The 14,197-nt window shown below is 38.7% G+C and overlaps 1 protein-coding gene across 3 annotated transcripts in view; it reads right to left on the reverse strand.

The window, feature by feature from the left end:
• The window catches only part of FHIT (fragile histidine triad diadenosine triphosphatase), a 1,434,235-nt gene that overhangs the window by 1,349,435 nt on the left and 70,603 nt on the right, over positions 1–14,197 (reverse strand). The window contains exon 1 of one of the 3 annotated variants that reach the window (XM_063115077.1): positions 12,909–12,933. The exons of the other annotated variants lie outside the window; for them this stretch is intronic. The gene's annotated coding sequence lies outside the window, so the exon portion shown is untranslated. Of the gene's footprint in view, positions 1–12,908; positions 12,934–14,197 lie in introns of those variants that run through there. 3 annotated transcript variants of the gene reach the window in all.

Consider the following 14,197-nt stretch of genomic DNA (forward strand, 5'->3'; position numbering starts at 1 on the left):
AGATAACAAGGAGCAGAGAGTTTAGCTGGAGAACTGGTTGCCAAAATGTGGTAAGTGAATGTCCAGGGCACAGAGCTGATTTTTGTTGGTAAAAAGTCTAACTTCTTAATTCTAATAAATTTAAGTGTTTTAAACTATATATTAAAAGAATACTAGTTTCCACCTAGGGAGGTTTAAAAAAAAAAAAAGTTTCCTTTTAAAGTAAATTTAAGTTTAAGCAAAAGTAAGTTAAAAAAAAATTTTTTTAGTAAATTTTGGTGCAAGGTGGACATGATCATATGGCTTCTGAATGACTGCATTTTGGGATACCCTGACCTATAGCATGGAAGTTAGAAGAAGGGGTAGAGTTTGAGATGAGATGAATGAGTAAGGGAAGCAAGAGCCTGGCCATGCAAAGTCCTACAGGCCACTGTAATGATTTGGGTCTTTATCTTAGAAGCAATGGAAGGCCATTAATGGACTTTAAACAGAGTATTACATGAGTGTAATACATCTTCAGATGAGATCAAATGACAAGATCAGAGTTGTGTTTTATAAGATCAGTATGGCATCAATGTGGGAAATGGATTGGAGGTAGGTAATATGGCTGAGGGTAGACCAGGTAGCCAGCTATTTCAATTGTCTAACTAAGACACAGTTGTGGCCCAAACTCAGGTGATAGCAGCAGAGACAAAGATAAGAGGAATTTAAGAGATAACATATTTCCTGAAATCTAAAATGCTCTAAATTGAAAAACCACTGGCTTAATGATAGCTTTTCTGACAACATGAAGAAATATGACACTAAATGAGCATATTAATTGTAAGATGTTGTTTCAGAAATATTAAAATATGGAAAATCCATGCTTCTTAGAATGGAGGAAATACCATTTTTAGGGGGTATAAAATAGTGTGTGCAGACTAATCAAATGACTTATGACAGTGAATACCCAGTTTCAAAAAGTTAAAATTGCCAGGTTCCCTTGCCCTCAAACTTTGAAACATCTAATGACTTGGGCTTTATTTGCTTTTTGTCTTTGACCGACATGACAGATCATTTTCGTGATACAGAAGGAGCCTAAAATTGAGAAGGTCACTGGAGAATATAAAATCAAAAATCCCTTCTCAAGTAAAGATATACTTGAGTAAGGAATGCTGGCCTTCTAATATCAGAGGCCTAAAAGTGGTAAGTTGAAGTTTTCTTCCAGGAAACAATGTTCATAGAACTCTGGAAGTCACAGACTGGTTGTTGCTGTTATTATGAAAATGATGATTTACAGCCAATGCCCATGGCCTACACCTCAAGATATACATACAATTTACAGTTAAGAGGAGCCCAGCCTTAAATTATCGTTAGCAAGCCTTCAAGTTAAAAATTTAGAACTATGTAAATTTAGAACTATGTAACTACATATCACCTTTTAATTAGGGAACAGGAAGAGAAACACATTTGGCAACTATGTATCAAAGTTTACCTTCTCAAGACGAATTCCATCATTATGTAATTTCAATTGCACTATTCCTTTCACCACTGCCCATCACCTTAAAAACCCCGTTGGGGTGAGGGGGGAGTCGGCGCCTGCGCCGGTGCCGGACAACTAACTAAACCGTGCTCGGTTCAAGGGATGGAGACTGAAGATTACCCCCTGCCTCTTTCTCCCCATGCAAGAGGGAGCGGGAGGGAGAGCCCAGGAGATAGGTAAGTGCAGCCACCGGCCCCTATCCAGCTCGCAAAGGAACACTCAGACGCGGTGGGGGTTCTGTCAAGCAGTTCCGTTTATTCAACTCAAAGCCTACATATTTATGCATAAATGGGCTAAATGGGAGGGGGATTCTGGCGGGGGTCTCCACCTAACAAGCCAATCACCCTGTAGGTCATATGTGCATGCATGGCTCCTGCCTATGCTTATAGTAAAGATCATGAAGTGTCCACGAGCCTGGAAGGCTCCCTGCACCAATGATGTTAAGCCCCGTAAATGGGGTGAGGTTTTACCCGACACCATAGTCACTCCACCTTTACATCCTCCAGGCGCCATCCTGAACATGTGTGAAGAACAAAGAAGGGAACAAGCAGTCATCATTAGGTGTAGCAACCATCTGTGCCAGGAAGGTAGCTGCCACCCAACAACCCCCAAATCAGCTGGCATTTAAAAAAACTAAATACAGTGCATTTTCTAGACAGGAAAAAAAGAAAAAATCACCAGGCTTGTATATGGCAGATCCCTCTAGCCAAGTACACCTGGATATTCATGAAAGCCATTTCTCATTGGGCCCAAAGAACCCTCCCAGAATGATGGGACCATTTACACTAAATGAACCAAACTAATACTGGAGTAACAATTGACACTAAGAAGTATATTACAGCTGACAGGGGCAGTATCAGGGAGAATCCCTGTATGGCAGACAACATGATAATGTACAAAAAAGAACCTTCAAAATCAGAAGGGAGGGAGAAACCCCCTCATGCAACAATTTAAAAAATATATAAAGAGGAAATCATATTTAAAGGAAATCTTTGAAAAGAGAAATTTTGTTATTTTTTTCCCTCGGCATGCAGTAGCCTTCTGGTATTAGTGCTGCAATGCATTTGCTTCCCTGTAATATTCTCAACACTAACAAGATCAGAGGAAATGATTTATTCCACCCCTTCTCCTGCTACTTCTGAAAGGCAGTGCGTGTCCTTGGGGACACGGGATTTCTGAATTGCTTTCGGCCATATGATATTGCAGCTCTGCAGCCTTCCCTCGAATGAGCCAGAAAAAATCAAAATAATTACATTAATGCTGGGAATCAAAGTTTATTGACTCTCCCTTGAGGTGGAAAAACCAAAAAGCTGGTTACAAAAGTTGCCAGCTTATTTAATGATACCACCGCCTCCTCCCTGTTCTTGCTCCAATTCAATAGCTTATCTATTCCCTTTTAAATAAAAGCTAGTGCACATCATCTTGCCTTCCACATCCACATCTCCTCAACGGTAGGACCCGACCAGCCCTCTTTTCCTGCCAAGCCACTGCCAAAGGCAATTCTCCCAGGCAATATCTCTGTCATCATTTGCACTCCCTTCAGGAAGGTTCTGCCTCATTGAATATTCTTCTAAGCCAATGAGAGAATCGCATGCCTCCCCAAGGTAGCAATCTGCATTTCTTATAACATTCATGGCTGCTAATGAAACTTGCAGCAGCTGGTTTCTTTCACTTTCCAACAACTCTTAGCAACATCCAAGTGAGCGGGACTTAGGAGCTCACCCATTTCATAAAAGAGCCCATAGACAAAGATTTGGTCTGATGTTAATCTTTGCACCTTTCACAGGACTTACCTATGGCCCTAGCATATAATAGGTGTTAAATAAAAGATTTCTTAAATCAATTGAGTTAAACTGAAATAGATACAAAATTAATTTTTTTTTAACTAAACTTAACCAATTTGAACTGAACTAAGCAAAATCTAGCCCCCTCCATATCTGGCCAATACCTATCTTCTTCTCCTTTTTTTTTTTTCTTTTAATTATGAAAAATTTCAAACAAATGAAAGACAAATACAATGAACTTTCAAGTGCCCATTCATGGGGTCCAACAATGATCAAGATTTTTCCACATTTGCTTCATTTATCCTCTCCATTTTTTTATTGTTGTTGTTGAAATGTTTCAAAGCAAGGCCAAGACATCATGCCATTTCATCCCTACTTTCTTCAGCTGTGCATGAAACAGTTAATGTAGCAGGACTAATGATGCCATCCTCAGAACGGCCTATTTGCAAACTTGACTCTTGGCTAGCATCTGGGAATTGAAAATTGGGAAGATTCCCAATATTCCCCAAACTGATAAGAGTGGCTCACTGTGCTTAAACCATTTGTTCAAATAATGTGGTTTGTGCTAAACACCTGCTTTCCTTCTGGGAGTCTGGAATTTTGGTAGGTACCAGGCAGAGGGTACCAACATGACCAGCCTGCAACAAAAACTTTGGGTGCTAAGGCTCTAATGAGCTTCCTTGTTAGACAACATTTCACATGTGTTGTCACAACTCATGCTGAAGGAATTAGGTATGTCCTGTGTAACTCCACTGGGAGAGGACTCTTGGAACCTTGCACCTGATTTCCTCTGAACTTCACCCCATACACCTTTCCCCTTTGCTGATTTTGCTTTGTATCCTTCTGCTAGGATAAATAATGGCTGTGAGTATAACTATGAGAGTACTTTAAAAAATTCATGGAAAAATTGAATTAAAAAAGAACACAAATCTTTCCATGAACATTTTGAAGACCCCTCATATGCTGAGTCCTGTGAGTACTCCTAGCAAATCACTGAACCGGAGATGGTCTTGGGACCCCCAACTCATATACCTACCATTCCTTAAGTCTATGTAAGCCTTACTTTTCCACAAAAACATCCCTGACTTTGTGGAGATGCCAAACTAGGGGAGACCCCTGCAACCCACTCTCATAGCACCCTGAACTTGGCCTTCATAGCATGTATCAAAACTGTCCCTACATAACGTTGAAATCATTTGTTTATGGTCTATCTCCCCATCCAAGAATCTCAGCTCCCTGAGACAGAAATCACACACATTTCATTCACCATGTATCCCTAGCAATGAGTACTGAAGGCATAAATTTAAACAGATCCAAGGAAATACCATACTCCTCCTTCAAGTACTGTTTAAGAGGTACCATTTATATTTCCCCTGCATTATACTCATTCGTTCACAAAATACCGCACACTTACTATGTAATCCTTACTATTTCCTTCATTGATATCATTTTATAATTAGCAATTGTCATGTCAGAGCTTCATCTTCTAAGAAATGAGGCATGAATCTGCATAGGGGCTTTCCTTTTGACACTGGTGATTAAACACCTATTTGCAACACACTGTAGGACCCTCTTTCCATCTTACAATCCTCTGGAGTTTCTCCTGCAAATGAAGACTTTTGCAATGATTCTAATATGCCCACTAAAGTTTGAGAACTACTGTTTTGGGTCACTCAAAAGTGGTAGGGCAACTGTAAGTAAAGAAAACCACATGAATATGACACTTCAGCTGAATTTTTTAAAAGATGACTATGCCACAGGGTAAAATGTAAAAGAAATTATGCTAAGCACATTCAACTATTGAAACTGCACATGACAACACATAGAATAAAAATATATTCCTTTAAAGGAAAGAAGTAAGCTGTCCATACGCTGTAAGGGATACATCTATATATACATAGACTATCTTGTGCATTTAATTTGTGTGCAGAAATGGTTGATTTTTATTTTTTTTTCATACTGAATGAAAATAAAATGTGATGGAACACACTTGGATAGGGACTGGCAAGATCTTTAAAAGTCGTAAGTTTTAGTATTCACATACCCTATCATTCAGCAAATTCACTCCTAGGTATATATTAATACACAAAAGAAACTTTAGCACATGTTTCAAACTCCATCAGTAATGCTCACTTCAGTGGCACATATACTAAAATTGGAACAAACTCCATCAGTAAAAAGCCACCAGGAACATACTGGTAGTCAAGCTTAAGTGATTCAGCTTACTGTAGCAAAGGAGAAAGCACCCCAGAGGAAGCTTGGGAGCATCTTAGTAAAGGGGAATTATCAAGGGCTTCTTCTAGAGTTTGGGGGATCAAAGCAGACTAGAAGTTGCTTAGCAGACTAGGAGTTGGCCTAGAAGCAGCCATCACTCAGAGAAAGGCAGTGATATTCAGAAGAGAGAGATGTTCAGTTATTCGTAGGATCGCAGAATGTCTTTGCTGATGCCTTGTTCTGAGCATTGTTTATATTCTGGTTGCCAGCAAGGCCATGTTTTACTTTCTTACACGTACCAGGAAATGTGTTCATGAACTTTAATAGCAGTACCATTCATAGTAGAAGAAAAGAAAAAGGGAAAGGAAAAGAAGAAGAAACAAGCCAAATGGCCACTGATAGTAGTATGTACAAGACATAAAATTAAAAAAAAAAAAAAAAGGACAGAGAATGATAGGCATAAAGTTAGTAGTTAACCTCTTAGGAGGAGGGAGAAATAGGATAAAAAGGGGCCACATTTGGATGTGAATTATTAGTAATATTTTGTTGTTACGTGATGGAGTTTGGAAATGTTGCCCTCCCAGAACTCATGTGGAAATCTGATCCCCAATGTGACAGTTTGAGTCACTGGGGCAGATCCCTCATGAATGGATTAATGCTCTCCCACAGGGGTGGGGCTAGTGAGTGAGTCCTCGCTTCATTAGTTCCCCACAAGAGCTGGTTGTTTAAAAGACCCTTGTACCTCCCTCTCTCTCTCTTGCTTCTTCTCACCATGTTATCTGCTTGTACCCGCCAGCTGCCTGCCACCTTCCGCCATCAGTAGAAGCAGCCTGAGGCCCACACCAGATGCAACTGTCCCAGAATCGTGAGCCAAATAAACCTCTGTTCTTTATAAATTACCCAGTCTCAGGTATTTCTGCTATAGCAACACAAAAACAGACTAACACATATTTGTTATATTATGAAAAAAATAAACAATATGTACCATGGATGACAGTATGTTATGAACCAAGAATTATAATTAATCTATCTCTGTGACCTGAGGTCCAAATTGTTTTAAAATAAAATATAATAATGATTGTTCTAACTTAGGTTTTCTTCTCAGCCACACATTCTCTTCTCCACTTAGCATTTTCAGCTATGACACAGTAGGAGCCAGTTGTGTTTATACAGAAGCTACAATAAACATGACTTTTTATTAAATGCAAATGTCACCACAAAGTAGAATCAACTATTGACTTTGTGCAATCTCTCATCAACAGAACCATCAATATGTTGAGCAAGGCAGAGTATTTATTATCTATGCACACCTTTCAGAGGGCTTCCTGAAACACAACTACTTTCCATAGTTGGTAACCAAATAAAATCACAGGCAGCCAGAAGACGAACACAACTCTTTAAGTTTAAATTAAAGGGTGATGTTTAACTAAATGTATAGTTTCATCTCCTGCTCTTTAACAAAGGCAATCCTTGCTACCTATTCCACATTATGAATATGGTTTCATCTCTGACAGAAAGGCCAGAACACCAGACACAGTCCTCACATGCTCACCCCTTTTACTTTTCCACATCATTAATTGCTTTAGAAACATCTTTATATTCAGTGACATTCGATGTTGAGGACATTTTTATAAAATAACAACACTATGTCCAAGTTCACTACAGCAATAGGGTCTATAAGAACCAAAAGGATGAATGCTTTTTAGCAAATAAGAACCCAGAGTCAAATGATTTTTATTTTTAAAAGCTCTATAAACTATGTCAGGGAGGGAAACCACATTTCCAGACACCATAAAACAACATACAATTAAACTCTAGGAGTCCATTAGAAGACCCAGTGACAAATTCTTCTCAGCAGCTGCAGTAAGGGTTAGATGATTTATTTACAAGAAATAGACTAGGAGAAGTCCCATGATATTGGACCCAGGTCCAGCACTGCTGCTAATTTTTTTTTACCCATTTGTTACCACCCAATACTATTACCTTTAAAAGTGGGGACGAGGGGGAAGGGACCAGGTTCTTCTAGCAAATACTTCTTTCGGGCTTTGGTCCAGTCCCTAGTTGTGGTTTATTTGAATAAATAATTCAAAAAATAATTGTCTCTTCTCATGTCATCTGAGGTAATGCTATTTGAGATGAATAGGACTAACATTTTCTATTCATGGAGTTTTAGATCCACAGAGAGGGGACACTCAGGACGTTAGCCTTCCTCATTGATGAAAACAGGTGGAACATGTTAGGCTTGTGTTTGATGAGATCTATTATAGAAGGCAAATTATAAAAAGGTTCTCCACCCTGCAGAGACAAAGCCCTGCTACAGGATACACAACTTGGCCAGTGATTCACAAGCCGCATTTCCAACCCACCCATACCCTCAGATGTGGACCTTTGTTCATGCACAGAAAATCCAACTGTAGGGGTGGTCTGGATACCTATGCTATGTTTCTTCCTTAGTCACTTGGTGTTGTCACTTCCCTTTTCCCCTTACAATAATCCCACTAGATGAACTGTTCCTGGGATACAAGGAGTATCCATCAATGTTCATGGTTAGCTTTCCATAGATTCATCAACCCCTTGAAATTCTGTGCAAAACATGACGTCTATATGCACATGCCCACTCCTGTGAGGAAAGGTTCCTGAGAACTTTGACACCAATTTAAAATGACTGGGCCTTGAGTTTTTGACATGGGGGAATGAAGGCAGGAATAAGATAAAGATTACACAACATCTGCCATAACTACTGCATTTTTTCTTCCTAAATCACATTCAACAGTTTATTCCAATCACCAGGGCTTTTCATTCTCACAAAGCAAATGTTCAGACTTTAAACATGCTAATGATTCATCTGGGGAATTTGAGGAAACTGCACATTCCCCCCCCCCACTCCCCGCTCCAGGATAGAACCCAGGAATCTATACCTTTTATAAGTGTTTCATGTGAAACATGCAGTGATCCACCATCAAGTAGGAATCACACACATAGAATCATCAATTAAAAGGAAAAAAGGAATGTATCTGTTTCTTTGTAAAGATAGGACTTTGTAAATTTTGACTCAGGTTACTCTGTGAGCCACAAGAAAATAAGAAAGCTCATTCTTTGTAGTAATCACTGTTACTTGACAGTTCTCGCAGCATGTTAAGATAGCTGTTATTGATGACTCTTATTACCTTTTCCTATGCAATAAAACACAGAAACATAGAATGGATGAGATGAGTATATTTTAAAACAATAGAGGAAAGAAAAATAATGGCAGTCATGTCCTCTCATTATTTGTGTAGACTCACCACCACAGGGAACAGCCTTTTTAAAAGTTACACTGTGGCTTTAAATTGGATTAACTCAGTGAGTACAGCCATGAAACAAGTGGCAATAGAGATGTAAAGAATGGGCTATTTCTCTTTTGCCTTTTATTTTCCCTACGGTCTTTAATGCATTTCTCTTTGGAATGGATAAAGTTATAAAGTTGCCTCACATAAAAGCTTAGCTTGAAAGATTGGTAATCGCACACTTTGCTACTGAATTGTCCAGTCTATTCAATCTAAAAAAGCCTCTTCTCTTTTGTTCAGCCCAGATTATCTCCTTTGCTGAGTATAACAGAAATATCGGGTATAAAATAGAGAAATTGTTCATAAATATTATGGAAGGCTTTTTGAGCTGTTTACTATTAAAGGCCTGATTTAAACAGTATGCCTGCTTTTGCTGGATTGGGGATTTTTTTTTTTTTTACTTTTTTTTTTAACGAAATCATCCACAGTTCAAAAAAAAGATACAGATTTCACCACACTTTCACCCATGATTAGAGCAGAAAAAAACAAATTGCTATTTTTAAGAGACAGTTTTAATATCTTTTACTACACTTGGAGAAGAAATAAAATATCAGCAGCGCTATCTCCTATAGGTAACTTACTTATCTTGCCATTTCTTTATTTAAAGTCTTTGCACCAAACAACCAATTTAATGCATTATTCCACTAACCAGAGTTTTCCCACAGAAACAAAAGTAGAGACAGCATGCATTACTGAGAAGTCAGACACATTTATACTAATTTTAAAAAGTCTCTAGCTAGAGGTTAATAACACAACTCAATCAAAACCAGTGACATTTTTTATCAAACGTTTGTGAAATTGAAGTTTTGAACTCTGACCTGCTACGAATTGAATTAAAAGGTGCCGTTCTAATTTCTCTCCTTATACAATATAGCATTGAGACAGAAAACAATGAGCCTACACTGAACACACCCAGTTCACAATGGGAAAAGTGGAGAGGAGGGTGATTCTTTCATTCTCTTAAACAGTAGGGAAGTTTTTAACACGTGGCTCCTGAGAAGGTGTGCCAATTAATGGCTTGTAGTACCTGTCAACACTGGTTTAACATTTCAACAAAGCAAATCATCAATTAAAACTCACCAGCACCAGTCATCCTGTTAATTGACAAAATGATCGTCATTAGTGAAAAGTCTACTTGACACACTTTGAAGAAATTCTTTTTCTTTGTTGCAAGCCCTCCGGAGGCTGTGCCAAACCTTAACTTGGCAAAAAAGCTTTGGTTTTCAGGCTCACTGGATAGGTATCTCGCTTTGTTCTCAGAGGGGCTCCTGAATGGAAGCCAAGTTCTGTGCTTTCTGATTGCCTTACCACAAAAACTTTTTTCTTACTTTCTGCCATGAGAAGGAAGAAGCTGGCCATAGGACATCCACTAGATTTGTGCATGAAGGGAGTTAGCAAAAAAAAAAAAAAAGAAAGAAAGAAAAAGAAAAACTAAATTAAAATTTAAAAAAATAAAGGGAGTTAGCAAAGAATGATATTTTACTCAATGTGGTGGGTCATACTCAAGGTGGAGTATAAATGGTCTAGCAGTAAATTCTACCCCATACTTCTTTGGAGTGTTCAACACCTAAGCTATGGGCCACTTGAAATCAGATCCAATTAGCTCTAAACCATGAAAATATATCCATGATAGAAGTACCTGTAGGAAAAAACTTGTGCTTCAATGAAACACTATGCATTGTCTAGACTGTAAGAGACCACCTCCCAGTTATCAGGTTATCAGATTCTGATTAGATGAGGGCTATTTTATAACCTTGTAATTTATAGATAAGGGATAGCAATGCAGGATAATTCTTGTCTATAACAAGCAAGTTCTGTCCTGCCAACTAGAGGTTCAATTAACCCTCCCAACCCACCACCAGAAACCTGTTTTGCCTTCATTTGTAACATTCATTTCAGTATTCCAATCTATAAAAATGTCTGTTCTTTGGATTCTCTTTAGACTGGTTATAATATTTGCCTAGTTCTCTCATTATGAGTTGATTTCATTTTATATCAGTATAAGAGTCATGATTTCACCTTTTTTTGAAAGTTATCCTTTAATATATACATAGATCTTGGACTAGGGGTATCCAATTTAGGATCTCAAATTGTAGGACTATTCCATACTCCTTCCTCTCACAGCCTCTGCACATGCCATTCCCCCTGGCTGGAATGTTCTTCCCTCCTCTCCATTACAGTTTCTGGACCTAGTTAATTAGGAATTAACAATCTCCCATAGCTTCCATAAAAAAAGCTTTCCCTGACCATCCCTCCTCTCCACCAACAGGTTCAAATCTCCATTACGTATATTTATAGCACTTAACACCATTGACATTTATCTATCTGATTTTTCTAATGTCTATTTTCCTCACTAAAATAAATGTTCCCTGATAGCAGGGACCATACCATTGTACCTCCAGCTCCAGTCAGGTGCTTACCACACAGAGGCTCAAATAATATTTCTTGTGATGGGGTTCAGGATGTACTATTCCAAAATATGGCACCTTGGCATTTGAGAAAACAGCAGAAGCAGGAGAGTGTCTCTGACTTCCTCCCGCCCCTCTTCCCTGAAACAAGCCATAAAATAATTCTCTGTCCTTCCTCTAAAGTAGGTCATAAGACCTTATTAAAGAAGTACCCTCCCTATGCCCAGAGAAAAGGAATGTCCTTATCTCTGAAGCTGCAAGGACAAAGAGAAGATTCTGAACAAACAGACCTTACTAAGTTCCCTCCAGTTTATTACCATTAGATCACATCCCCTTGCCCAATCACACTTCTGCACAACTGTCCACCGTTCATCAAACTTCGCATAAAAATACACAGGCTTCCCTGTTTCTTCGGGTCTTCATTTCCAAAGCTTCTTGTGTCATATAAAACTTAACCAAATTTGTTTCCTTTGCTCTTGCTAATCTCTTTTGTTATATGAGCCTCAGCCATGAACCTAAAAAGGAAAAAGATATATTCTTCTCCCCCACAGCAGCATACATCAGTGAAACAGCAGATCCATGATAAGTGGATGAATTGGGCTATGAACGCTCCTCTTAAAATCAGAAAAACAGGTCTGGACCATAGCTGACCGAAGGAGAAGAAAAAAGAGAGACTATATTTTGATGTGTTAATGATTTGGAAGGCCAACGAGATTGCCTATTCAAGAGTCCAATGGTATTCCTTCAGATTTTAGAAGGGACCTAGATCAAAATGGAACCTTTCTGAAATTCCTCCGCCCTCTTCCAAAGAGGTCTCAAATCCAAGAGAACCTGCAAATTCCTGGATATCTTGAACCAGAACAAAGGTAAAGCACAAAAAGGAACCAGCTTGAGTTCTTTACAGAACAGAAGCAGCATCATTCCATTACTGAGGAATGGCCCTCAAAGTGTGGTAAGACAAGCAGTATCATTTGGAAATTCTCAGTCCTAATCCCAGACCTACTGGATCATAAACTCTGAATGAGGGCCCAGCCATCTAGATAGTAACAAGCCCACAGGTGAATCTGATGCTTGTTAGAGAACCACTGGCATAGAACAAAGATGGGCCTCAGAATCACCCAGACTCTGCTATGTATAGCTGTGAGACACCGAGAATGTTACTTAAACTTTTTAAGCATGAGTTTGTTTACTCATCAAGAAAATGAGGATAATAATAACAAAACCTATCTCACAAGAATGTGTTAAGAATTTTTTTTAAGTAAAGCATATAAATTGCCTAGAAAATTGACTGACAGAGAATGGATACTAATGAAATAGCTGCTATTGTATTTATCATTCACAGCATCATCATCATCATCATCACCACCTTGTCTAAACTTTTAAGGCCTGGAAACCCAGGATAGGAAAAGACTGTAGTCCTTCTGCCTGGTACAATCAACAGAGGTTGCATAGGGCTCTTAGAGATGAATTCTAAATTGGAAGAATTCTAAATTGTGTACCATTGCTGCCTTCTAGCTGATGCCACCATTTTTTTGTCAGTCTTTTATACTAAAATATACTAACTTACATGGATACAGAGCTTCAGAGGTTACACAACCACTCAGTGCACATACAATTTGATCCTCACAAACAACCTGAGAGCTGTTATTTCAGTGAGACAAGTTAGTGGACTCACCCAAAGTCACACTGCCAGTCTTCCCAGTCAGCTGAAGATCCAGAACTTGAACCCAGGTATTTTTATTTCAAATCCAGTACTTTGGGCTGGCTGGTTAGCTTCATTGGTTAGAGCACAGCCTTATAACCCCACAGTCACAGGTTCAGTTCCCCATATCGGCCAGCCACCAAAAAAAAGAAAAAAGAAAATTCAGTGCTTTTTCCTCTACTCCTGCCTGCCTATGCTTCTGTTTTCACTTATACCACTTTCCCAAGAAAACAGACATTCACCAGACACACTGTAAATAAAATAGGCCCGATATTCTTCAGAGTGCTTCTTGAACCCCGGCATAAGGTTCTTCTCATTGTCTTTACCTATAAACCTCACATCCAAAGGAGAAGGCCATGTTTTTTAACTCCTTATTAGCAATAATTGGTCCCTTGTGCTGTTTGTTTGTTTGATTTTTAATAGACACTTATCTCATGCTGAACTCGAATCTGTTTGACACCAACCCTTCAAAATACCAATTTCCAAATATCCACTTGTAATACAGAAATCTATGGATCATCTCCTTTGCTTCTAAGATATGGTCACTTTCATAAATGTTATCCACTCATTCTGGCACTGAGTATTCACAAACACCTACTCTCTGAGGCACTGTGTGAGGCACTAGGCCCACAGCACTGAATAAGACAGATGTGGTGCTTGCCATCCTGAAAGAGTGGGGGACTCAGACAATAATAAAATTAACAAGTAAAAGAAAACAGCCACAGACTGTGGTAAGCACCACTGCAGAACATCAACAGGTAAAATGATGAGGAATTAGTCCACCCCATACTTTACTGGGGCTGGAGAAGCCCAGGGGAACGACTCCATACAGGACAGTCAGGAGTCCACCTCTCCCTCTTCAGAAAAAAAACCCACTAAAGTGTGTCTTGAAACAGAAAGTCTAATGGAAAATCCAATGCATGGAAACATGAGCTGACACAATGAGTGAGATAGGGGTGAATTATCTGCTCTAACATGAGGAGTCAATCCAGTGTTTTTCCTGAGCACTCTCCTAATATATTTCATATTCCTATAATTTATATTATATTTAATATAAATATAAAAGTTGGATGCCATTTACAAAAATTCAATTCATAACAGCAGAAAGCAGCTACCACCAAAAACCTGCATACATAGAAATTAAAAGAAACAAACTACTAAGAGGTGGAAAAGAAAAGACGGGAGAAATAAAAGTTATTCAATGCGTTTTAAGGACCAAGCATGGAGCTAAATGTTTTGGCATAACTTATTTAGTCCAGAAA

Source organism: Cynocephalus volans, chromosome 11 (assembly GCF_027409185.1).
Source record: "Cynocephalus volans isolate mCynVol1 chromosome 11, mCynVol1.pri, whole genome shotgun sequence".
In the NCBI taxonomy this organism is placed as follows: domain Eukaryota; kingdom Metazoa; phylum Chordata; class Mammalia; order Dermoptera; family Cynocephalidae; genus Cynocephalus; species Cynocephalus volans.